The sequence below is a fragment of the Triturus cristatus genome, chromosome 5_1 (genome assembly GCF_964204655.1).
Source record: "Triturus cristatus chromosome 5_1, aTriCri1.1, whole genome shotgun sequence".
In the NCBI taxonomy this organism is placed as follows: Eukaryota; Metazoa; Chordata; class Amphibia; order Caudata; family Salamandridae; genus Triturus; species Triturus cristatus.
Genome location: NC_140587.1, coordinates 29,028,992 through 29,054,422, shown reverse-complemented (window position 1 = coordinate 29,054,422; position 25,431 = coordinate 29,028,992). Strand labels below are relative to the sequence as shown.

Genomic DNA, 25,431 nt, shown 5'->3' with positions numbered 1-25,431 from the left:
TGCAAGTAATTCATGACTCTCGTTACCATGGTAGGCCCATGCCCCCTCGCATCTCATGTAGACACTTAGACGCTTGTACACGCACTAGCAGTCAGTATAGAATAGGATCTGTCTGAGAAGACCTTTCCTTCCAGATAATATAGTTCCTTAAACACAAGATATTAGATATGATTTAGGACTAGGTTGTCCTGACACCCCAGACTTCTGTCTCCTCATGTAGGGCTAAATGTCAAGTTCCCTTCACCCTCTAGTTACACGTCAATCATACGTCATGCGGCTGCGCGCGCATCTCTGCCATGTATTTTTGCTGACTTTGCAGGATTCTCTTATGGATCCACCCATTTGTGTCATCATCATAATGACATTTTTAGTATAACGCCTCTATGCACGCCTATTGTAACGCCTTTTTTATTACGTATGTGTATTCTTATCAGTTGTTACGCCTCCTGCATCTGTCTTTACTGTAATGCATTACTATATATGCCATAACCTGTCAATAATGTATTGCTGATCCCTTCCTGAACCTTCGTGGTGACGGAACTCGATTGCCTGGTTCGAACCATCATTCCTTTGTAAGGAATAAATACCCTATTATACCCTCGAATACCACGGATTCTGCCTCTTATTTTTACTGAGTTATTCGTATTGTATTTTACCGCATAAATTAAGTCCAGGTAATTTAAATTTACCACAGTACGGTAATGGTGTACCCGTGCGAATCGTAATTCCTTGTTTGTAAAAATTGACGACCGGGTACGCGTCGGACGGAGATTATGCTCCGTCCGACGGTTCGTACCCGGTTTTTGCCGGATCGTGATCGGCACCTAAGTGTGAGACTCTTTTGCACTACCTTCTGCTCATCTGTATGAGACAGACTGAGGGTCTCCTTCACAGTTATGTTTTACATTATGGTGGTTCAAGATTGAAATTTCAAAAATGCAGGGTCTGTTGAGAGGTGGAGGTATTTCATGAATTACATGTGGTTTGAGAGATTTATGAGATCCTCAAGAGAGGGCCTTTGGTGGATTTCTTTTGGGTATAATCAAAATCATGTTTGGGATCTAGTCCATTTGGTGGGAGATGAGTGAGAATTCATCATTGAAATGTTAGTTATTAAAAAAACAGAGGAAGACACAGGGTGACAGGATATCAGCCTTGCACTACAGGGCATATTTACAAAACAAGTGATGGAGTAAAGCGTTAGCCTTGTTGGCTTAACACTGGGCTCTTCCACTGCTGAAACTCAGGGCTGCACTGTATTTCAAAGAATACGGTGCAGCCCTGTATTTCTCCCTGAACTGGTGCTAAATTTATCAGCCTAGAACCAACGCAGGCACCCTTGCACCATCGTGCATGAATGCCTGCATTGAAGGGAACGATTGTTTATGTACAGTAAGGTGTCCCTTCCTGCACATAAACAATCTGAAATGGTGTTTTGTAACTTCTATGTGTGCTGCTTTCTGTAGCGCACATAGAAGTTGCAACTCGTCTTTTTTTTATGAGTGTTTATGTGCTGGAAGGGTCACCTTCCTATACATAAACAATCAATGGCGTTTTGCTGTTTCTATGTGTGCTGCACAACGCAGCACACATAGCAATAACAAAAACGAGGAGAAACAAAGCGTTTCTCCTTGTTTTGCCAGGGTAAGAACAGGTTTTCCCTGGTCAAAATTTTGGCACTGACCCATATTTACACCACCCTTGTAAATATTGGGCAGCATCAAAATCAATGGGAGTTGCGGTGTAACGCCCACCGCAACATCCATTGCCCGTCCCTTTCATGTAAAGCGTGAAAGGGTGCCTTATTAAGAAGGTAGCATTAAGCCACATTAAGGCAAAGCCCAAATCGCCAAAGGAACTTCACTAAAAGTGACGTTGCTGTTGCGATAGGGGCTCGTAAATATTCTCCCAGTTCACATACAGTCAATAAGTGAAAACTCTAAAATAACGCGGTCTGAGAAAAATCAATGTCAAAATCAGTCCCTGTATAGAAGTGAATGTTATCTTACTGTATTTTTATTTCATCAAGTAGCTTCCAATAACTATAAGTCCATAAAGATTTTCAATAGAATTAACGGCAGCCAATCCCTGTTTCCTGAATGACGCGATCCCTCAGGGCTGTCAACATAAGTTCAACATCATCAATATGTACAACATATACATAAATCAACAGTGTAATATATGAAATATGAATCAGAGAGAATGACCTTTTATACAAAAGAAATATAATATATTATTCTATTGTCATAAACAACAGACAACCACAATAACATTGACCATTTTCTGTATAAAAACTCACAACTTGCTTGTACGACAAATAATAAATTAATAGAATATGAAAAATTATTTACTTTTAAGATAATACCCAGTTCGGACCAATGACACATCAGGTTGTCATTAGGGCTGGGCGGACTTTGCGTAGCGCCACTATGCACAATTTTGAAAAACATTGTGGAAAACGAGCACACGTCCTGAGTAGGGCTGGGTGGACTTTGCCTAGCGCAACTACGCACAATTTTGACAAAAATTGTGGAAAACGAGCGCACAACCTGAGGGACGTGTGCCCGGGACTGGGGTCCCTCATGCTTGGGCAGGCTCCCCGATCTCCCCGGCCTGGCTGCGTTGAGAAGCAGGGACCGGCCCCGGGCCCTGCTGAGTTTCGGTCAGAGCCTGGGAGATCACGCCTGCCATGTGTCCATCTACCCGGGACAAGGGTCCCTGGTGCAGAGCCCCGGAGCCCTGCAAGGGCAGGCAGGAGCCCTACCGCTATGGCTCGGCGCGGGCAGATGGGAGTCCTTTCGGTCCCGGCCATCTGGTCGCACTTTTCCTTCGGCCATCTGGTCGTACACAATGCTTTCCAATGGAGCAACCAGATGGCCAGGCTGCCCCGGAATTCCCGATGGGGGATCATTCGCCTTCCCGATCCCAGCCAGGGCTCCAGGAGGTCGGGTGCGTCCGGGCCTAGGGTCCCCTCCGTTACTCGGTGCGCACGGTTTACAAGAAAGGGGGGTAGCCTTCCTCCGGATTAGTAGGAGCAGGGTATGCCAGGACGCTCCTCCTGGGGATGGTGGTTCTCAGGCGGGGGCCAGATGGGCTAAACCCGGACGGCACCTCCCCGGCGTCCGGTGCTCCCTCCTCCAGCTCGCGGCGAGGCAAAGTGCCCGGGATGGGATCCATGGGTCCACCGGACGTCCGGGCCCTCGGAGCTCCTGAGGGCCTCCCATGCCTAAACCTCAGCGTGGGGTCTCCAAGCCCACCGAGCCCTGCAGCGCCAGAGTCCTGCAGCCCCGGACACTGCAGCCCCGGTGCCGTGGACCCTGCAGCACAGGAGCCCTGCAGATTCGGAGCCCTTCAGCCCCCAAGCCCTGCAGTCCCAGAGCCCTGCAGCCCCGGAGCCCTGCAGACCCGGAGCCCTGCAGCTATGGCTCAGCACGGGGCGGGCAGACGAGAGTCCTTTCAGGTGCCGGCCATCTGGTCGCGCAATGCTTTCAAATGGGGCAACCAGATGGCCGGGCCGGCCTGGAAGTCCCGATGAGGGCCCATTTGCCTCCGGGATCCCAGTCAGGACTCCAGGAGGTAGGGCGTGTCCGCGCCAGGGGTCCCCTCCGTCACTCAGAGCGCACGGGTTACGTGAAAGGTGGGTAGCCTTCCTCCGAATTAGTAGGGGCAGGGTGTGCCGGAACACCCCTCCAGGGCTGGTGGTTCTTTGCCGGGGACCAGATGGGCTATGGCCGGGCAACATCCTCCCAGGCGTCCGGGGCCCACTCCACCGGCCCGCAGTGTGGCAAAGTGCCCGGGACGGGCTCCACGGGTCCCGGCAGTCCTCCCCCGGGCACGAGAGCTCCGGTGGTCCTCCAAGTGCCTGAGGTCCAGCCGGGGTCCCCGAGCCCCCCGACAAGCAGAGCCCCTGAGCTCTGCATGGGTGGGCAGGCAGGAGCACTACTGCTATGGCTCGGCTTGGGATGGGCAGATGGGAGTCCTTTCAGGTGCCGGTCATCTGGTCGCACCTTTCCCCTCAACCATCTGGTCGCACGCAATGCTTTCCAATGAGGCGACCAGGAGGCCGGGCGCATTTGCCCCTAGGGTCCCCTCTGTCAAACGGAGTGTGTGGGTTACCAGAAAGGGGGGTAGCCTTCCTCCGGATAACTAGGAACAGGGTACTCTGGGACCCCTCTCGGCTTAGCGGTCCTCACCCGGCAGCTGGACAGGCCAGGATGGCGTCCCAGCCCTGAATCTGTCCCAGGGCCTGCCGCATGGCAGGCTGCCCCAGAAGAGACCCGGCAGGCCTTCCCCTGCTGGGCTGGGTCCAGGGGCCCCTGGGAAGGCAGCCTCCCCACCCCAGGCTCCGTCCTCGGTCCTGCCGCGTGGCACGGTGCCCGAACAAGTTCGCGTGGGCTCCGTCCTGGGTCCTGCCGCATGGCATGGTGCCCTGGATGGGGTCCAGCGGGCCAGGGGAGACTTCCCCTGTGCCTCCGGGCCTGGGAGCCCAGGCTGGGTCCAGGAGCCCTGCTGGGCCTTGGGTTAGGGGCTACGGCACTGCCAAAGGCCCGGGACAGGGTTCTGTTGTGGCCTGGGAGCCTCCCCTTGCTTGGCTGGTTTCAGGAGCTCTGGCCGGGCCCCTGAGGGCCCCGGGGAGGGCGGCCTCCCCACCTCGGGCTCCGTCCTGGGTCCTGCCGCATGGCAGGGTGCCCGGGACGGGGTCTGGCGGGCCCAGGGAGGCTTCCCCTGCGCCTCCGGGCCTGGGAGCCCCGGCTGGGTCCAGAGCCCCGCCGGGCCCCGGGTCAGGGGCTCCGGCCCTGGGCCCCGTCCTCTGGCCTACTGCACCTGCAAGGGCCCGGCACAGGGGTCTGTCGGTCCCGTGCAGGCCTTCCCTGCTTGTCAAGGTGTCCGTGGGCCCTGAGATGGAGAGCCCGTTGGGTCCCCCACGCAGCCTCCATGGCTGGGGCCCAGCTGGGGCCCTGGGCCTATGGTCCCCCATGCCCCGGTGCCCACTCACTCTTTTGTTGGGGCACAGAGTGACCAGATGGCTTCACAGGTCCAGGGATCCTGAGACAGGGGAAGGCAGCACCTGGGCCTGCCCGATGCGGGGCCCCAGGGGCCCTGGTACGCACACCTGCCTCTCAGCCCCCTTCCAGATGGTTCTTTTTCACCGAATTTGCTGGGTCAGACCTCTGTGAGGTCCAGCAATCCTGAGATGGGGGAAGGCAGCACCCAGACCCACCCGCCGGGGCCCCCAGGGGCCCGGGTACGCACCTGCCTCTCAGCCCCTTCCCAATGGTCCTTTTTCTCCGAGTCTGCATGCCCCCGAACAAGAAGGGACGCTAAGCCAGCATGCCCCCTATTGCAGGGTGGCCTGCCAGGAGATGCCCCAGCCATACTCCAATCGATTGGGCACTCTCGGTCCATTTAGGGACGGACTGCTTGGCCAGCCTCAGCTGTTGTTTTGAGCAAAGTGCTTCCAACCCGCATGGACCGTCCGACTCGAGGGCCTGCCGCCTGGCGGGAGACCCTACCCAGCAGAGTGAAGGCCAAGCGGTCCCGGCAGCTCCTGACCCCCAGGTGTCTGACCCGAGCGGGAGGTGTCTGGTGGTGCCAGGCCCTTGGATGCTGCTGCTCAGCAGGTCCGAAGGCCCCACGCGTCATGCCGTCACCCCTCTCTGCCCAGCACATTTTCACAGCAGCACGGAATGACTATTCTGAGGGGTGTTGCTGCCGCCAGGCTCCGGCACCCCTGTGTATCACTCAGGCTGCATCTCGGCCTGCCTCTCCCTCCTGGGGGAGATGGCTGGGCCTGTCAGTGCCCATGCGACTGCACCTCTCCACACCCCTCCAGTGAGCCCTCCCGCCCAGGTGGGTTGGCTCCTTCCCCTGGCAGGCTCCCAAGAGGGAGGGGTGCGTGAAGGTTGCCGGTCGGGGAGATGGGCACGCGGCCCCCACACCGTCAGCAGGTGCGGCTACCTGGTTGCCAGTAGTATATGCTTGTCTCAAAAATTAAGCCATGTACGTGTAAGTACACACAGCCGGTACAGTGAAACTGCGAATGGCTCATTAAATCAGTTATGGTTCCTTTGATCGCTCCATCTGTTACTTGGGTAACTGTGGTAATTCTAGAGCTAATACATGCCGACGAGCGCTGACCTCCCGGGATGCGTGCATTTATCAGACCAAGACCAATCCGGGCTTGCCCAGCCACTTTGGTGACTCTAGATAAACTTGGGCCAATCGCACGTCCCCGTGACGGCGACGATACATTCGGATGTCTGCCCCATCAACTTTCGATGGTACTTTCTGTGCCTACCATGGTGACCACGGGTAACGGGGAATAAGGTTTCGATTCCGGAGAGGAAGCCTGAGAAACGGCTACCACATCCAAGGAAGGCAGCAGGTGCGCAAATTACCCACTCCCGATTCGGGTAGTTAGTGATGAAAAATAACAATACAGGACTCTTTCGAGGCCCTGTAATTGGAAGGAGTACACTTTAAATCCTTTAACGAGGATCCATTGGAGGACAAGTCTGGTGCCAGCAGCCGTGGTAATTCCATCTCCAATAGCATATATTAAAGTTGCTGCAGTTAAAAAGCTCGTAGATGGATCTTGGGATTGAGCTGGCGGTTCGCCGCGAGGAGAGCTACCGCCTGTCCCAGCCCCTGCCTCTCGACGCCCCCTTGATGCCCTTGACTGAGTGTCCTGGGGGTCCGAATTGTTTACTTTGAAAAAATTTGAGTGTTCAAAGCAGGCCGGTCGTCTGAATACTTCAGCTAGGAATAATGGAATAGGACTCCGGTTCTATTTTGTTGGTTTTCGGAACTGGGGCCATGATTAAGAGGGACGGCCGGGGGCATTCGTATTGTGCCGCTAGAGGTGAAATTCTTGGACCGGCGCAAGACGAACCAAAGCGAAAGCATTTGCTAAGAATGTTTTCATTAATCAAGAACGAAAGTCGGAGGTTCAAAGATGATCAGATACCATCGAGACTAGCAATCCGGCGGCGTTATTCCCATGACCCGCCGAGCAGCTTCCGGGAAACCAAAGTCTTTGGGTTCCGGAGGGAGTATGGTTGCAAAGCTGAAACTTAAAGGAATTGACGGAAGGGCACCACCAGGAGTGGAGCCTGCGGCTTAATTTGACTCAACACGGGAAACCTCACCCGGCCCGGACACGGAAAGGATTGACAAATTGATAGCTCTTTCTTGATTCTGTGGGTGGTGGTGCATGGCCGTTCTTAGTTGGTGGAGCTATTTGTCTGGTTAATTCCGATAACGAACAAGGCTCCTCCATGCTAGCTAGTTACGCAACCCCCGGTGGTCGGCGTCCAACTTCTTAGAGGGACAAGTGGCATTCAGCCACACGAGATCGAGCAATAACAGGTCTGTGATGCCCTTAGACGTCCAGGGCTGCACACACGTGTGTCTACCCTTCGCCGACAGGTGCGGGTAACCCGCTGAACCCCTTTTGTGATAGGGATTGGGGATTGCAATTATTTCCCATGAACGAGGAATTCCCAGTAAGTGCGTGTCATAAGCTCGCGTTGTTTAAGTCCCTGCCCTTTGTACACACCGCCCATCGCTACTACCGATTGGATGGTTTAGTGAGGTCCTCGGATTGGCCCCGCTGAGGTCGGCAACGGCCCTGGCGGAGCGCCAAGAAGACGATCAAACTTGACTATCTAGAGGAAGTAAAAGTCGTAACAAGGTTTCTGTAGGTATACCTGCGGAAGGATCATTAACGGCAGAGCGGCCCGAGCGACCGACGGAGCCAGCCCAAAGCCCTCGGCCCACCTCCTATGAGCACGCACTGTAGGCACAGGGCCCGGCCCTGCATTGGCACGCCCCGGCCGGCAGAGCGGTCCACGGCCGCAAGGGGCGCTTGGGTGAGGACCGGGACTTCGGCAGGCCCCTTCCCCCGAGGAAGGCCCGACCGACGAGTGAGGGACTGGGGCAGGGGGTAGCCCCATCCCCTGTCCCTCTCCGAGACTAAACCTAAGCTCACCCGACACGACACGACCCCCCCACAGTGGTGAGGGAGGAACCGAATGGCAGTGCATCCCTTGGTTGGCACCACCCCTTCCTCGAAAAGGCCCTGGCGCCAGCTGGGCTCTCCAGGCATCCCGAGACCCGGCCCGACCTGACCTGGTTCCGGGCAACCGAGGAGCGGCCCTTCTCGCGCGGCAGAGAGGCCTGGAAGAGGAGGGCCTGTGAGGGGGCCCCGGCTCCTCTCGGTGGGAGGCGTGTGGGATGGGGAGCCGCCTGGCTCTTCCCTTCCGGCGCCTCTAACCCAGGCGAGGGTGGCGGCTGGCTGATCGCCAGCCTGCTGGCACGGCTCGGGGCCACCCGGCGGCGGACGGCTGATGTGCAGGTGGAGCAATCCTCACTTGTTGCCAGGTACCCGGTCTGACCCAGTCCCGTGTGGCCAAGCTGAGGGGTTTGAAGACTCGTGTCGTCCCTCCTGGGTTACCCCAGGAGGGAATGGGGGCTGCCTGCTCCCGTCGCTCTGGGAGCCCCCTCCCTCGCCCCCGGCTGGGTGGGTGGGGGCGGGTTCCCGGGCCGAGCGCCAGGCAATGTTTTTTTTCTCCCGATGGTGCTCTCTGACTCCCAGAGGGGAAGCCTTGAATGGGGCTCCCGGGCTGTCTCGCCGCAGGGGTGGTGGACGGATGGCCTCCCGGGATTCCTCGCTGTGTGCTGCGCATGGCTCTCCGTGGTGTCCCACCGGCTGCCTGCGCGCACGCGCCTCGGTTGCCCTCCTCCGCGGCTGGCTTCCTGGCGAGGGCAAAACCCCTCGAGAGCCTTCCCCTTGACGCTCCGGCGTCTTCTTCCGACTACAACCTCAGATCAGACGTGGCGACCCGCTGAATTTAAGCATAAGACTAATCGGAGGAAAAGAAACTAACCAGGATTCCCCCAGTAACGGCGAGTAAAGAGGGAAGAGCCCAGTGCCGAATCCCCGCCTGGCGGCGGGCGCGGGAAATGTGGCGTACACAAGACCGACTCCCCAGCGTCGCTCAGGGGGCCCAAGTCCTTCTGATCGGGGCTCACCCCGGGGACGATGTTAGGCCGGTAGCAGCCCCCGGTGCGCCGGGATCGGGTCTTCACGGAGTCGGGTTGCTTGGGAATGCAGCCCAAAGCTGGTGGTAAACTCCATCTAAGGCTAAATACGGGCGCGAGACTGATAGCCAACAAGTACCGTAAGGGAAAATTGAAAAGGACTTTGAAGAGAGTGTTCAAGAGGGCGTGAAACCATCGAGAGGTAAACGGATGGGGTTCGTGCAGTCCGCCCAGAGGATTCAACATGGCGGGAAGGTCGGTGGCCCGGGAGTTCTGGATCCCCTCTGCGGAACTGGTGCCTGGGCCCTACCCGGCCCCCGCAGGGCGCATTTCCTCCGTGGCAGTGTGCCGCGACCGGCTCCGGGTCGGCTGGAAAGGCTTTGGGGTGGCAGGTGGCCCTCTGTCCGGCGGAGGGTGTTACAGTCCCTCTGGCAGCAGCTTCGCCGTGTCCGTGGGGCCAAGGGAGATTCGACCGCCTCCGCGCCCTCCCCCGGGCACCCGTTCCCGTCTGCCCCTTGGGCGATTGAAGGGGGGACAGGCCCCCTGCTCCTGGCGTGACTGTCGACTGGGGCGGACTGTTCTCAGTGTGCCCCGACCGCGTCACGCCACCAGGTGTGGAGGCCCAGCCGGGAGCCAGGGGTCTGTGGCGATGTTGGTTACCCACCCAACCCGTCTTGAAACATGGACCAAGGAGTCTAACATGTGCGTGAGTCGGAGGGCGAAACCCTGTGGCGCAATGAAGGTGAGGGCCGGCACACGCCGGCTGAGGTGGGATCCTGCCGCACTTCCAGCAGCGGGCGCCCCACTGGCCCGTCTTGCCCGCTCTGTCGGGGAGGTGGAGCATGAGCGTGCGTGAAAGGACCCGAAAGATGGTGAACTATGCCTGGGCAGGGCGAAGCCAGACCAAACTGTGGTGGAGGTCCGTAGCGTTCCTGACGTGCAAATCGGTCGTCCGACCTGGGTATAGGGGCGAAAGACTAATCGAACCATCTAGTAGCTGGTTCCCTCCGAAGTTTCCCTCAGGATAGCTGGCGCTCGGAGCCCCCAGTTTTATCTGGTAAAGCGAATGATTAGAGGTCTTGGGGCTGAAACGATCTCAACCTATTCTCAAACTTCAAAGGGGTAAGAAGGCTTGCTCACTGGCGTGGAGCCGGGCATGGAATGCGAGTGCCTAGTGGGCCACTTTTGGTAAGCAGAACTGGCGCTGCCGGATGAACCGAACACTGGATTAAGGCGCGCGATGCCGACACTCATCAGACCCCAGAAAAGATGTTGGTTGATATAAACAGCAGGACGATGGCCATGGAAGTCGGAATCCGCTAAGGAGTGTGTAACAACTCACCTGCCGAATCAACTAGCCCTGAAAATGGATGGCGCTGGAGCGTCGGGCCCATACCTGGCCGTCGCAGGCTGAGAGCCACGGGGGCTAAGCCGCGACAAGTAGGAGGGCCGCTGCGGTGCGCACGGAAGCCTGGGGCGAGGGCCCGGGTGGAGCCGCCGCAGGTGCAGATCTTGGTGGTAGTAGCAAATATTCAAACGATATCTTTGAAGGCCGAAGTGGAGAAGGGTTCCATATGAACAGCAGTTGAACATGGGTCAGTCGGTCCTAAGAGATGGGCGAGCGCCGTTCGAAAGGGATGGGCGATGGCCTCCGTTGCCCTCGGCCGATCGAAATGGAGTCGGGTTCAGATCCCCGAACACGGAGTGGTGGAGACGGTCGCCCTTGCGGCGTCCAGTGCAGTGCAGTAACGCAAACGATCCTGGAGAAGCCGGCGGGAGCCCCGGGGAGAGTTCTCTTTTCTTTGTGAAGGGCAGGGTGCCCTGGAATGGGTTTGCCCCGAGAGAGGGGCCCGAGCCTTGGAAAGCGGCGCGGTTCCGGCGGTGTCCGGTGAGCTCTTCCTGGTCCTTGAATATCCGGGGGAAATGGTGTAAAGCTCGAGCCGGACTGTACCTATATCCGCAACAAGTCTCCAAGGTGAACAGCCTCTGGCATGTTGTAACAATGTAGGTAAGGGAAGTCAAAAAGTCAGATCCGTTGGTTCTAAGGGCTGGGTCGGTTGGGCTGGGGTGCGAAGTGGGGCTGGGTGCGCGCCGCGGCTGAACGAGGCGCCTCCCTCTGCGGTAGCGGCGACTCTGGACGCGAGCCGGGTCCTTCCTGTGGATCGCCCCAGCTGCGGTGGTCGCCTCTACCCGTGCCCCCTTCCCGGGGGTGCTGGGCAGGCGCCTAGCAGCTGACTTAGAACTAGTGTGGATCAGGGGAATCTGACTATTTAATTAAAACAAAGCATCACGAAGGCCCGAGGCGGGTGTTGACGCTATGTGATTTCTGCCCAGTGCTCTGAATGTCAAAGTGAAGAAATTCAATGAAGCGCGGGTAAACGGTGGGAGTAACTATGACTCTCTTAACCTATTCTCAGTTGTCAATCAATCAATCAATCAATCAATCAGTGACACTTATAAAGCGCGCTACATACCCATAGGGTCTCAAGGCGCTGGGGGGGGGGGGGGGTGCCGCTACTGCTCGAACAGCCAGGTCTTCAGCTTCTTCCTGAAGGAGAGGTGGTCTTGGGTCAGGCGCAGGTCGGACGGGAGGCAGTTCCAGGTCTTGGCGGCCAGGTAGGAGAAGGACCTTCCTCCTGTAGTCGCTCTTCGGATGCGGGGGACGGCGGCGAGGGCGTGGTTGGCTGATCGGAGGTGGCGTTTGGGAGCGTAGAAGTTGACTCGGCTGTTGAGGTAGCTCGGGCCTTGGTCGTGTAGGGCTTTGTGTGCGTGGGTGAGGAGGCGGAAGGTGATTCTCTTGTTGATGGGGAGCCAGTGAAGGTCTCTCAGATGTCCGGAGATGTGGCTGGATCGTGGGATGTCGAGGATGAGTCTGGCTGAGGCGTTTTGGATCCGCTGGAGTCTCTTCTGGAGCTTGGCGGTGGTCCCGGCGTAGAGGGCGTTGCCGTAGTCCAGTCGGCTGGTGACGAGGGCCTGGGTGACGGTCTTCCTGGTCTCAGTGGGGATCCACCAGAAGATCTTCCGTAGCATGCGTAGGATGTTGAAGCACGCCGAGGAGACGCTGCTGACTTGCCTGGTCATGGAGAGGGAGGAGTCCAAGATGAAGCCCAGGTTTCGTGCATGGTCTGTCGGTTTGGGTGCGGTGCCCAGGGCGGGAGGCCACCAGGAGTCGTCCCAGGCGGAGGGAGAGGAGCCCAGGATGAGGACCTCCGTCTTGTCCGAGTTCAGTTTCAGGCGGCTGGTCGTCATCCACTCGGCTACCTCTTTCATCCCTTCGTGTAGGTTGGCTCTGTAGTGGCCTTTACCTCCCAGTGGTCCCGCCGGTAACTGCCTCTATGGTACTAGACTCTGCGTAGAGAAGTATATAGAGACAGGCTAAACAAGGTTCTATCATGGCAGCGAGCAGGATAGTGAGAAGTGGCGAAGCAAACAAACACATTTCCAGATGGGGTAGTTCCTGGAGAATAAAAACCCCGTTAAGATGGCGTAAGGGGGTGCTGTCTTTTCAAGAAATCATTAACCTCCTCACCGAATTTGACAAACCAGCACTAGCTTCAAACAATACAACAAACAACAACGATCCTGGTCACGTTATAGGTCTTGGTTCACCCTCCGAAGCAGAAGAAGACACAACAGTAGACCTCAGCGAAACCATTGAATTTGTGGCCTCTTCAGCCAAGAATAACATTGATACAGCCAATTTTGAAAACCTACCGGATGTATACGAAATCAGCAAAGAACTGATAACAAAGAAAAGTGACTACTCCAAAAAAGTCACATATTGGAAATACCCAAACGAAAAGTATAAATGTGACTTGTGTGGAGACATATTGGGAACTTTCAAAGAATTAAGAAAACATGTCTCCAACAAGCATAAAGGCTTCTATCTCAAAACGTATTGTTCAAAATGTGACAAAGAAGCCGAATATCACAATATTGCATGCCACTATGCAAAATGTAAAGGAAGACCTCAAAAAGGAAAGTTGCCATTCCTGTGCAGCTACTGTGACCTCAGATTTGGAACAAAGATTGGAGTTTCACTACATGCTCGGCACGCGCATCCAAGAGCGCAAAATGAGGCTAGACTGGCAGCTCTAGCAAGCAAACCATCAAAACTATGGTCACAGGAGGAAATACTGCTATTAGCAGAATTGGAAAAAGTATACGAGAACAAAAGAAACATTAATGCGCTGATGGTTCCGCATTTTAACAATAAAAATAGTAAACAAATTGCAGAAAAAAGAAGAGATAGAAGAGATATGAGCAAAAAATCGACAAAGGATGTACTGCAAGCATCCAATATCTCTGAGAATGACTCCTGCGATGAACCAGAGAGTGCAGTAGAAGTAACAACAGAAAGGCGCAGAGACTTTATCAATCGGAAACGAGCGCCAAAAATAAAAAACTTTGATGAACTGAATGATAGAATCACAGAAATCGAGAAGTACACCAAAAACATCCAGCATCACGATGCTGCTATGGATCTGATGGATGAGATAGTGACTTATATATCAGAAAACACCAATGATATAAGTCCTGTACCAGCAAATCGTACCGAACCAATGAGCGAACCCGATAATGAACTTATGAACTCTGCTCAAGATGAGCAACAGACTGCCTCTGTACAAAACAAGATACCAAAGAAAAATAAGAAAAATGGATGGCTCAATCAGACACACAAGAAAAACTATGCAAAAGCAAAGGGCAGTTTTAAAGAATACCAGACAATGTTCCAAAAAGACAAAAAGAAAATTGCCAGGATAATCACTGATGGGGCAGAAGATGCCACCTGTCAAATCAGTGCTGATGAAATCTTCCAATACTATAAAGACATAATTGAAAAAGAAAACAAGAAAAATCCCAAATTCATCCCAATTGACCGGATACCAGATGGATGGGAAATTGGAAGTTTATGTAAAGAAATTACACTGCTCGAAGTAACTAAAGCCTTTGATGAATCAGATTTAAAGAAAGCAGTGGGGCCTGATAAAATTGGTCTGAATGACTTAAATAAAGTGCATAGCAGGCAACCAAGACTACTACCCAGAATCTTATCGTCTTGGCTATTGATGAGAAGAGTACCAGACAGTATTAAGAAGAACCGGTCAATACTAATACCCAAGAATGTACCGATTAGCGAACTCAAAAAGATAAGTAATTGGCGTCCAATTACCATCGGTACGGCATTCATGGAGTTGTTCACAAAAATGTTAACTAAAAGACTCACATTTTCCATTGAAATAAATACGAGACAAAAAGGCTTCATGAAGGTGAGAGGTTGTCTCGAAAATCTGACTCTTCTGCAAAACATTATAAAAGGGGCACGAAAGAACAGAAGCTCGTTGGCAGTGGTGTTCGTAGACATCTCAAAAGCTTTTGACTCTGTCAGCCATCGTCATATTCTACAGAGTCTTGCAAGACACAGAGTTCCATCATGCATCAGAGACATAATAAAAGACTTATACACTGACTCAACAACGTTTTTCAAGGGAAAAAACAATGAAGCAACTCCGGAAATAACAATGAAGTCAGGAGTTAAGCAAGGTGACTCTTTATCCCCACTGCTGTTTAATATTGCCATGGATCCTCTGATCTGTGATCTTCAGAAAGAAGGCAAGGGCTTCACATTCGGTTCCAATGATCTCATCAAGCAAATCACCACTCTGGCCTTTGCCGATGACATCGCAGTACTCAGCAACACCTGGGAAGGAATGCGTACAAATCTGAAAATCATTGAAAAATTCAGTAAAACAACAGGATTAAAACTTAATGTGAAAAAAACACATGGATTTTATATAAGTGACCATAAAGATAAGATCCTGGTCAACAACTGTAAACCAGGGCAATTTGAAAAACAAAACATTGAAAACATCCACCCAGGAGAAAGTGAGAGATACCTCGGACTGAACTTTGATCCACACACTGGCCATTCAATCAACAACAAAATTAATGAGGTTCTTGTTGACTGGGCTCAAAAACTCAACAATCTACCACTTAAGCCCACACAGAAAATAGAAATATTCTGTCAATAATTGATCCCTAAACTGTCATTTAAACTGGAAATGACAGGAACAGAAGCGAAAACTTTAAACATTCTGGATCAAACAATTAGAAAGTATGTCAAACATTTTCTACACCTACCTGCATACACATGTGATGGTCTCCTGTATTCGAAAAGATCCTTTGGGGGCCTCAGTATTCCAAAGTTATGTACGACAATTGGTCTGAACAAAGTTAATAACTTATTGTACCTCAGGGAAGCTCCAGATCTGTACATAGCTCATTCATTCATGTATGTAATCAATGAAAAAATTGATAGCATCATTAAAACACACAAACTCAACATTTTAGGCAGTAGATTTCTGAGTCATGAATTGAATTTGGTAGCAACATATGACTGGAGGAAAGAAGAATTTGAGAAATGGGCAAATCTCCCTGTCCAAGGTGATGGTATAAAATACTTAGCAAGTAATCCAACCTCAAATTTTTGGATCAGCAAACATAACAAAATAAAAGAAAATCAATACATAGCTGCGCTGATGTTGAGAGCAAATGTCCTGTATTCTAGAGAAACCATCACTAGGGGAAGAAATCGTACATTTGCTACTTGTAGCTACTGTAAATATGTGGGTGAAACAATTGCACATATTTCAGGTGCATGTCCTAAAACCAAGGACATAAGAATAAAAAGGCATAACAAAGTGTTGGAATTGCTAATTGATAGAGAAAAAAGGTGTGGATGGATGACATACAGGGAACCTCATGTCAAAAATAGTCAAGGTGAACTAAGAAAACCAGATGTAGTGTTCACCAAAAATGGTACTGCTGTAGTGGTTGATGTTTCAGTTTGTTATGAAAACTCACAGAATTCCCTTGAATTAGCGTATGAGAGTAAAGTTAAATACTATCAGGATCTATCACAGCAAATCAAAGATCTTACCAACTGTAAAACTGTAAAATTTCATGGCTTTATTGTAGGATGTCGGCGTATTTGGCCTCAATGTAATGATGTTGCTCTGGCTGATCTTGGTCTGCAAATGTCGTTCCCATTCAAGAAGAATGTTTGCCCGACTACATTAATGGACACTCTAAAAATGTGCCAAGTATTCATGGACAACTAAATTTCAGGTCAAACACTGAGATGTACACTATCGTACAGCACACATGTCACTTTTAGAAAAGTATTAGCCTAAATGTTGATTCACTAATATTTACATGTGGTTCAACAGTCACGTAATAGTTAATAGTTGACACAAGAATTAGTATAGATGTGGATTTTATAGATGTGAAGTTTATAGAAATGTATTTTCAAACTAGATGTGCAATTTATAGATGTGTATTCTTTTTATAGTTGTGTGCTTATATTATAATGATTTAGATACAATTGTGTACATCATGCGTCTTGAATAAAATAGGTCTCAAATAAATACATACACATAGTCACTACTTATTGCATTGATTATTGATGTCCTGCTAATCAGGACTGTTCGTAGACAATTTTATATTGTTAGAATAGTACTGCGGGGTGTACTATCTCTGGCCTATACGTGACCCCAGTTCCACTGAGGACAGCTTAAAGTGTGGCTGTACTCCGGAGCGAACAAATGTTGTATTGTTGGAAGCAAACCCGATTTGACGCTGATGGGCAGCATAATAACCCAGAATGAGCCACCGCCAGGTGGTACAGCTAGCCGAATGCCTCGTCATCTAATTAGTGATGTGCATGAATGGATGAACGAGATTCCCACTGTCCCTACCTACTATCTAGCGAAACCACAGTCAAGTAAGGGAACGGGTTTGGCAGAATCAGCGGGGAAAGAAATCCCTGTTGAGCTTGACTCAAGTCTGGCACTGTGAAGAGACATGAGAGGTGTAGGATAAGTGGGAAGCCCTCGGGCCGCCGGTGAAATACCACTACTCTTATAGTTTTTTCACTTACCCGGTGAGGCGGGGGGCTAGCCCCATGGGGCTCTCGCTTCTGGCTCCAAGCGCCCGGCGCCTGCCGGGCGCAACCCGTTCCGGGGACAGTGGCAGGTGTGGAGTTTGACCTGCCAAACGATAACCCAGGTGTCCTAAGGCGAGCTCAGGGAGTACAGAAACCTCCAGCGGAGCAGAAGGGCAAAAGCTGGCTTGATCTCGATTTTCAGTATGAATACAGACCGTGAAAACAGGGCCTCACGATCCTTCTGACTTTTTGGGTTTCAAGCAGGAGGTGTCAGAAAAGTTACCACAGGGATAACTAGCTTGTGGCGGCCAAGCGTTCATAGCGACGTTGCTTTTTGATCCTTTGATGTCAGTTCTTCCTATCATTGTGAAGCAGAATTCACCAAGCGTTGGATTGTTCACCCACTAATAGGGAACGTGAGGGGTTTAGACCGTCGGGAGACAGGTTAGTTTTACCCTACTGATAATGTGGTGTTGCAATAGTAATCCTGCTCAGTACGAGAGGAACCGCAGGTTCAGACATTTGGTGTATGTGCTTGGCTGAGGAGCCAATGGGGCGAAGCTACCATCTGTGGGATTATGACTGAACGCCTCTAAGTCAGAATCCCCCCTAAACCGTAATGATACCGCAGTGCCGTGGTGCCTCGGTTGGACTGGGATAGCCGGCCTCTCTCAGGGGGCCGGTGCATAGAGCCGCTCGCTTGGGGACCAGAGCATGGACGGAAGGGGGCCGCCTCCATCGCCCTTAGTGCACCGCATGTTCGTGGGGCACCCGGTGCTAAATCATTCGTAGACAACCAGATTTTGGGTCAGGGTTTCGTAAGTAGCAGAGCAGCTACCTCGCTGCGATCTATTGAAAGTCATCCTCTGAGCCAAGCTTTTGTCTCTCTGTGCGTGGGTGCCCATGGACGCCCTCCTCCACCACACCCAGGGGTGGGTTCCTCTGCTGCCGGGCCGGCGGGAGGGTCGCAGAGGGGGTAACGCGGGCCTGCGGGAGGCTGCCTCCACCACGTGCCCTCCAGCATGGTTGCCTTCCCCTCTTGTCCCTGCCCCACCGGGGTGCGGGGATGGGGCCACCATCCCTTGCAGGTCGGCAGGGTAACCAGATGGCCTGGGCCGGCCGGGCCTCCCCTTCTGGCTGCTTCCGTGCAAGTCGAGCAGAGAGACGTGCAGCGGCAGCCCCGGGGGAAGGAACCTCCAGAGCGGCTGCCTCGAAGCACCTGGCCAACCTCGCTGGACTGCAAGGTCGGCTGGGTACGGCACCTTCCCAGGCCATCCGGGTGCTGGTTCGTCCTGGGTCATCTGGTCACCTGGCTGCACGACTACGTGGGTGCTTAATAGTCGAGAAAAATGGGCTCCCTGGGCAGGCTGTTGGGGAGGGGACGTAGCTTGGGCTTAACCCTTCTTGGTTCCAGCCGAGGGTCCGGGCGCTGGGGTCCGGGTGTCCACCGGGGCCCGGGGAGACTCTCCCCAGCCTGGCTAAGGTAGGGTAGCTGGGCGCGGACCCGGGGCTTGTGCTCCATCCCAGTGTCCCAGGTTGCGGGAGCCCCCGTCCTGCAAGCCAGCCGAGGGTCCGGGTGCTGGTGAAGGGTGTCCACAGGGGCCCGGGGAGGCTCTCCCCGGCCTGGCTAGGGTTCGGAAGCTGGGACCAGGCCCGGGGCTTGTGCTCCGTCCGGCGGGCTCTGGGGTGCGTGAGCCCCCCATCCTGCAAGACAGCCGAGGGTCTGGGCACTGGGAAAGGGTGTCCACCTGGGCCCAGGGAGGCTCTCCCCGGCCTGGCTGCTTCCAGAAGCAGGGACCGGGCCGGTGAGCAGGAGTGGCTAGCCTTATCTGCTATGCTGGCGGAGCATAGTTTTCTGCCCACCCCTATACGACCATGTGGTGCGGGATCACCCGTCCTGCGGCCTGGCGAGGGTCCGGGAGCCCATGACGGGGTCCATCGGGCCAAGGGAGGCTCCCCAGACCTGGCTGGGATCAGAAGCAGGGACCGGGCCAGGTGGTTGGGTGGCTGGCTAAGTCCTTTCCAGTGCGTAGTAGGAGGTTGGTTAGGGCTGGGCGGACTTTGCGTAGCGCCACTATGTAGAATTTTCAAAACAATTGTGGAAAACGAGCGCACGTCCTGAGTAGGGTCTGGGTGGCCTAGTGCAACTATGCACAATTTTGACAAAAATTGTGGAAAACGAGCGCTAAACCTGAGGGACCGTGTTCCCGGGACTGGAGTCACTCGTGCTTGGGCAGGCTCCCCGTTCTCCCCGGTGTTAGTGTTGAGACCAGTGGTAGCGATTTTAGTTCTTTGCAAAATTGCTTTAGCTCTTTGTGTGTGTATTCTTCTAGCTGCTCCACCTGGAACACCCTGTTGGCGTTGGTTTCTGCGGGGCTCGCGGCGCTTCCTTCTGCCATCTTTGTCGGTAGTGCTTCCGTTGTTCACGGTACGATCTCTAGGTGAGGGGCCCGAATCCCGTCGCTTGCCACCAATGTTAGACGGCGACCTCAGAGGAGCCTGGAAGGGGTCCTGACTACCCTGAGACCCACCCTCAAAGTATCGTAGCCGGGCACTGGCGGGAGACTCCCCAGGGGGAGGAATCTCGTATCTAGGATCGTACTTCTGGCACCACACGACACAGAGTGACCACACCGGGTAGGGAAGGACAAGTGGCTTGCTCCTGGCAAAATTCTTCCCGAGTGGGCCCGCCCTCATGGCGCCAATGGGCCAACTCGGGTAGGTCTCCCAACTCGGGGACCGGGGCGGGGTCGGATGGTACGGGTTCGTCGCGGGCGACGGACCCTTCTGATGGGGGGACGGGAGGACCCTCGGCGGGGACGGTACTGGTCTCTTCGATCGGGGTGCTCTCGACTTCTCTCCGGGGAGTGAGTCGGGCTGACATGGATCGGGTGGTGGCACACACGCACTCGGGGAGTCCCATCATTCCTAGGTGGGCCTTGCGCTCGACGTGCTTCCAGGGAGAACTCTCCAGGTCGTTCCCTAAGAGGCAGTCGACTGGCTGGGAGGTTCTTACGGCCACCTTGAGTTTACCTATCACCCCTCCCCACTCAAACGGCACCAGGGCTACCTGACACATACTTTCTCTATTGTCTGCGGATATTACGGGGCAAAAGACGTTGGGAAGGATCAGCTCCTCGGGGACTAGGTGCCTGAGGACACCGGTGATACTGGCCCCGGTGTCCCGCAGGGCCTCTACCTGGTGGCCATTGATCTTGACGAGCTGCCCGTATTTCTGTGTGTTGGAGGGTAGGAGGCTACCAGGGATCATCTCCCTATCTCCCAGGGATACTAGGGCCATCGCTGCAGGTTCCCACTCCTCGGCTTCCTCAACCTCCTCCCCCAGGGCTACGTTGGCTATCTGTCTCGCAGGGGTGGTAGGGGAGACTTGGGTGGCCATGGGGCACTCTGGGTCATTGGCGTAGTGCCCGGGTTTCTGGCAACGGAAACATGTGACGGTCACCCGGTGTCCCCGTCTCCCAGGGGGCCCTGTCACCGGTGGGGGGGGCGCCGGGAAAGGTGGAGGTTGTGTCTTCGGGGGGCTAGGCTGGGACTCTCTCGGCCCTCCCTGGTTCCCTCCCCCTCTCTGGCGGGGTGGTCCCTGACTGGCTCGGGGGTACTCTCCTACCATGCCCCGGGAGACCCGGGTGTTGGTCCAGCGGTCGGCCTCCACAGCCAGCTTCCGGGGATCTGTGAGCTTGCTGTCAAGCAGATGCTGACGTAGTTCTATGAAGCAGTTCGCAGCCAGATGTTCCCACAACATGAGGTCAGTGAGTTCGGCAAGGGTGGTGACTTTGCTGCCCTTGATCCACCCATCGAAGGCCCGACTGAAAAAGTTTACATACTCCACCCAGGTGGTGCCCGGGATCTTCCTGCAGTCCCGGAATCGCTGACGGTACATTTCTGGGGTGAGGCCGTATCTTGTGAGTAGGGCCTCTTTCATGTGGCTGTAGGAGGTCTGCAGGGAGAGGGGTAGGTCGAGCGGGGTGTCCCTTCCTTCGCTCAGAAACCGCCCCCACAACCCCGCCCCCCAGTCCTTCTGCGGGATCCGATGGGAGGACATGGCGACCTCGTAGGACCTGAACCATTGCTGAATGTCATCGTTTTTATAATATTCCTTGACCACATCCTTGGGGATGTGGACCTTCTGTTCCGCTGGGGAGGCCGTCTCTCGGTTTCCCGGGGGCCTTCCTTCCTCGCTCCTGGCCTTGAGCTCAATTTCTTTCAAGCTGCGTTCGTGCTCTAGTTGGAGCTTCCTTCCTTCGTGCTCCCGTTGGAGCTTCTTTTCTTCCAGTTCGCCTTGTACACGCATTTGCTCTACTGCTAGCTTTTTTTCCGCTAACTTCAATTCGCCCTCGATTTTGAGTTTGGCTAACTCGAGTTCATGATTGCGGCTTCTCTCTCTGTCCGCGAGCTCTTCCGGGGATAGGCCCCCGTCTGGTACGATGCCTCGCACCTGATTGCTACTGCTTTCACTTTGGGGGGGGTTTGGCTTCGTCGGGGCGCTCCCCCGTGCCTTCCGGGCGGGAGGCCCCGGTCTCCACCCAAGTTTTCAGTGCTTTCTGCAAATCCTCTTTAGTGTTGAGACCAGTGGTAGCGATTTTTAGTTCTTTGCAAAATTGCTTTAGCTCTTTGTGTGTGTATTCTTCTAGCTGCTCCACCTGGAACACCCTGTTGGCGTTGGTTTCTGCGGGGCTCGCGGCGCTTCCTTCTGCCATCTTTGTCGGTAGTGCTTCCGTTGTTCACGGTACGATCTCTAGGTGAGGGGCCCGAATCCCGTCGCTTGCCACCAATGTTAGACGGCGACCTCAGAGGAGCCTGGAAGGGGTCCTGACTACCCTGAGACCCACCCTCAAAGTATCGTAGCCGGGCACTGGCGGGAGACTCCCCAGGGGGAGGAATCTCGTATCTAGGATCGTACTTCTGGCACCACACGACACAGAGTGACCACACCGGGTATTCTGAGAAAACAATCTTTATCAAGTAGGTTATCACGGCAAATATGTACAAGGTGAGCACAGGCTCAAGAGTCTCGGAAGGGGTAGGGGGTAGCGGGACGGTCTCTGGTAAAGGTTCAAAGCAGGGACGTATCCGGCGCACAGCTCACAATCCTCGAGCTGGGGGATACGATGTTGTAGTCGGGGGCCGGCGGGACCGTGAGAGTCTGTTGGAGCCGCGAGTCACTCAGCGGGCTCAGGTACAGGTTCGGAGGTCTTACGAGTTTCAAGGAGCCGCGAGTCACTCAGCAGGCTCAGGTACAAGTTCGGAGGTCTTACGAGTTTCAAGGAGCCGCGAGTCACTCAGCAGGGCTCAGGTGCAAGTTCGGAGGTCTTACGAGTTTCAAGGAGCCGCGAGTCACTCAGCAGGGCTCAGGTACAAGTTCGGAGGTCTTACGATCTTCAGGGAGCCGCGAGTCACTCAGCAGGGCTCAGGAGGGTCCAAGTTCCAGGAGCCGCGACCACGTCGGCAGGCTCTCGTTGTTCCAGCGTCGAATCTGCCGGACAGACCCAGAGCACCCCTTGTTATAGGTCGACCCCTCTTTGATGTCCGGAGTCTGTGCAGGCAGGGGTCTTGTCACCTGGGGGTCGCTTGTCGGGATTTCCTGCTATTGTGTTTTGATCCTTTCAGGGCCGGGTCGGGAGGAGTCCCAGACACCCAGCAGACATGGAGCCAGCCCTCAGGGAGGCCGGAGGGCCGATCGAAACCCATCGTCCCGGGGGAGTTCAGAGGTGCGATAGAAACTGCTCCTCCCTCTCTCATCCCCTGGAAGCGTGATGTCCTCCAGCCGGAGTGGCGCCTCTAGGCCCGGGTCGCGCTGGGGCCGGGCGGCCATCTTGGTGCATGAAGTGGGCACGCGGGCCCGGGGTGGCCGAAAGGAGAGAGGCCAGGGACGGGGATGTCCGGGTCGGTGCGTGTGTCCTGGTGGGGAGGTTCGGCTGGGCCGTGTGCTTGGGCTGCAGGTACCAGGTTTTGGTGGTGCGGGGGCACGGAGGGCCATTCTACGAGACCGGGTCCAACACCCGGCCTGGCTGCGTTGAGAAGCAGGGACCGGCCTGGGCTCCTGAGTTTCGGTCAGAGCCTGGGAGACCACGTCCTGCGGCTTGCCAAGTGTCCATCTGCCCTGGACAAGGGTCCCTGGTGCAGAGCCCCGGAGCCCTGCAAGGGCAGGCGGGAGCCCTACCGCTATGGCTCGGCGCGTTCAGATGGGAGTCCTTTCGGTCCCGGCCACCTGGTCGCACCTTTCCCTCGGCCATCTGGTTGCACGCAATGCTTTCCAATGGGGCGACCAGATGGCCGGGCTGCCCTGGAAGTCCCGATGGGGGCTCATTCGCCTCCCTGATCCCAGCCAGGGCTCCAGGAGGTCGGGTGCGTCCGGGCCTAGGGTCCCCTCCATCACTCGGTGCGCACAGTTTACCAGAAAGGTGTGTAGCCTTCCTCAGGACTACTAGGGTCACGGTATGCCGGGACGCCCCTCCTGGGGATGGCGGTTCTCAGGCAGGGACCAGATGGGCTAAGCCCGGACGACACCTCCCCGGTGTCCGGTGCTCCCTCCTCCAGCCCGTGGCGAGGCAAAGTGCACGGGACAGGCTCCATGGATCCCCCGGTCATCCGGGCCCCGGGAGCTCCTGCGGGCCTCCCATGCCTGAGGCCCAGCATGGGATCTCCGAGGCCCCCCGAGCCATGCAGTCCCGGAGCCCTGCAGTCCCAGAGCCCTGCAGGCCCGGAGCCCTACAGCCCTGCAGCCCTGCAGCCCCCAAGCCCTGCAGCCCCCAAGCCCCGGAGCCCTGCAGCCCCCGAGCCCTGCAGCTCCCGAGCCCTGCAGGCCCCATGCCCTGCAGCCCCCGATCCCTGCAAGGGCAGGTGGGAACCCTAGCATGAAGTCTCAGGGTTGGACAGATGGGAGTCCTTTCGGTCCCGGCCATCTGGTCGCACCTCTCCCCTCGGCTATCTGGTCGCGCACAATGATTTCAAACGGGGCAACCAGATGGCAGGGCCGGCCTTGAAGTCCCGATGAGTGCTCATTTGCCTCCCAGATCCCAGCCAGGGCTCCAGGAGGTCGGATGCATCCGGGCCTAGGGTCACCTCCGTCACTCGGTGCACACAGTTTACCAGAAAGGGGGGTAGCCTTCCTCAGGGTTACTAGGGGCACGGTATGCCGGGACGCCCCTCCTGGGGATGGCGGTTCTCAGGCGGGAACCAGATGGGCTAAGCCCGGACGACACCTCCCCGGCGTCCGGTGCTCCCTCCTCCAGCCCGTGGCGAGGCAAAGTGCCCGGGACAGGCTCCATGGATCCCCCGGTCATCCGGGCCCCGGGAGCTCCTGCGGGCCTCCCATGCCTGAGGCCCAGCATGGGATCTCCGAGCCCCCCCGAACTCTGCAGTCCCGGAGCCCTGCAGTCCCAGAGCCCTGCAGGCCCGGAGCCCTGCAGCCCTGCAGCCCTGCAGCCCCCAAGCCCCGGAGCCCTGCAGCCCCCGAGCCCTGCAGCTCCCGAGCCCTGCAGGCCCCATGCCCTGCAGCCCCCGAGCCCTGCAAGGGCAGGTGGGAACCCTAGCGTGAAGTCTCGGGGGTTGGACAGATGGGAGTCCTTTCGGTCCCGGCCATCTGGTCGCACCTCTCCCCTCAGCTATCTGGTCGCGCACAATGATTTCAAATGGGGCAACCAGATGGCCGGGCCGGCCTTGAAGTCTCGATGAGGGCTCATTTGCCTCCCAGATCCCAGCCAGGGCTCCAGGAGGTCGGATGCATCCGGGCCTAGGGTCCCCTCTGTCACTCGGTGCGCACAGTTTACCAGAAAGGGGGGTAGCCTTCCTCAGGGTTACTAGGGGCACGGTATGCCGGGACTCCCCTCCTGGAGATGGCGGTTCTCAGGCAGGGACCAGATGGGCTAAGCCCGGACGACACCTCCCCGGCGTCCGGTGCTCCCTCCTCCAGCCTGTGGCGAGGCAAAGTGCCCGGGACAGGCTCCATGGGTCCCCCGGGCATCCGGGCCCCGGGAGCTCCTGCGGGCCTCCCATGCCTGAGGCCCAGCGTGGGGTCTCCGAGCCCGCCCGAGTCCTGCAGCCCCGGAGCCCTGCAGCCCCGGAGCCCTGCAGCCCCGAGCCCTGCAGCCCCCAAGCCCTGCAGCCCTATAGCCCCGGAGCCCTGCTGCCCCAAAGCCCTGCAGCTCCCGAGCACTGCAGGCCCATGCTCTGCAGCCCCCAAGCCCTGCAAGGTCAGGTGGGAACCCTAGCGCGAAGGCTCGGGGTTGGTCAGATGGGAGTCCTTACGGTCCTGGCCATCTGGTCGCACCTCTCCCCTCGGCCATCTGGTCACGCGCAATGATTTCAAATGGGGCAACCAGATGGCTGGGCCGGCCTTGAATTCCCAATGAGGGCTCATTTGCCTCCCGGATCCCAGCCAGGGTTCCAGGAGGTCGGGTGCATTCGGGCCTAGGGTCCCCTCC

The 25,431-nt window shown here is 55.8% G+C and overlaps 2 pseudogenes; both read left to right on the top strand.

Annotated features, from left to right (window-relative positions):
* The first annotated feature begins 5,955 nt into the window (after positions 1-5,955).
* On the top strand, positions 5,956-7,726 carry LOC146830004 (18S ribosomal RNA; annotated as a pseudogene).
* A 1,093-nt stretch (positions 7,727-8,819) lies between these two features.
* Positions 8,820-17,870, top strand: LOC146830003 (28S ribosomal RNA; annotated as a pseudogene).
* Positions 17,871-25,431: the final 7,561 nt, after the last annotated feature.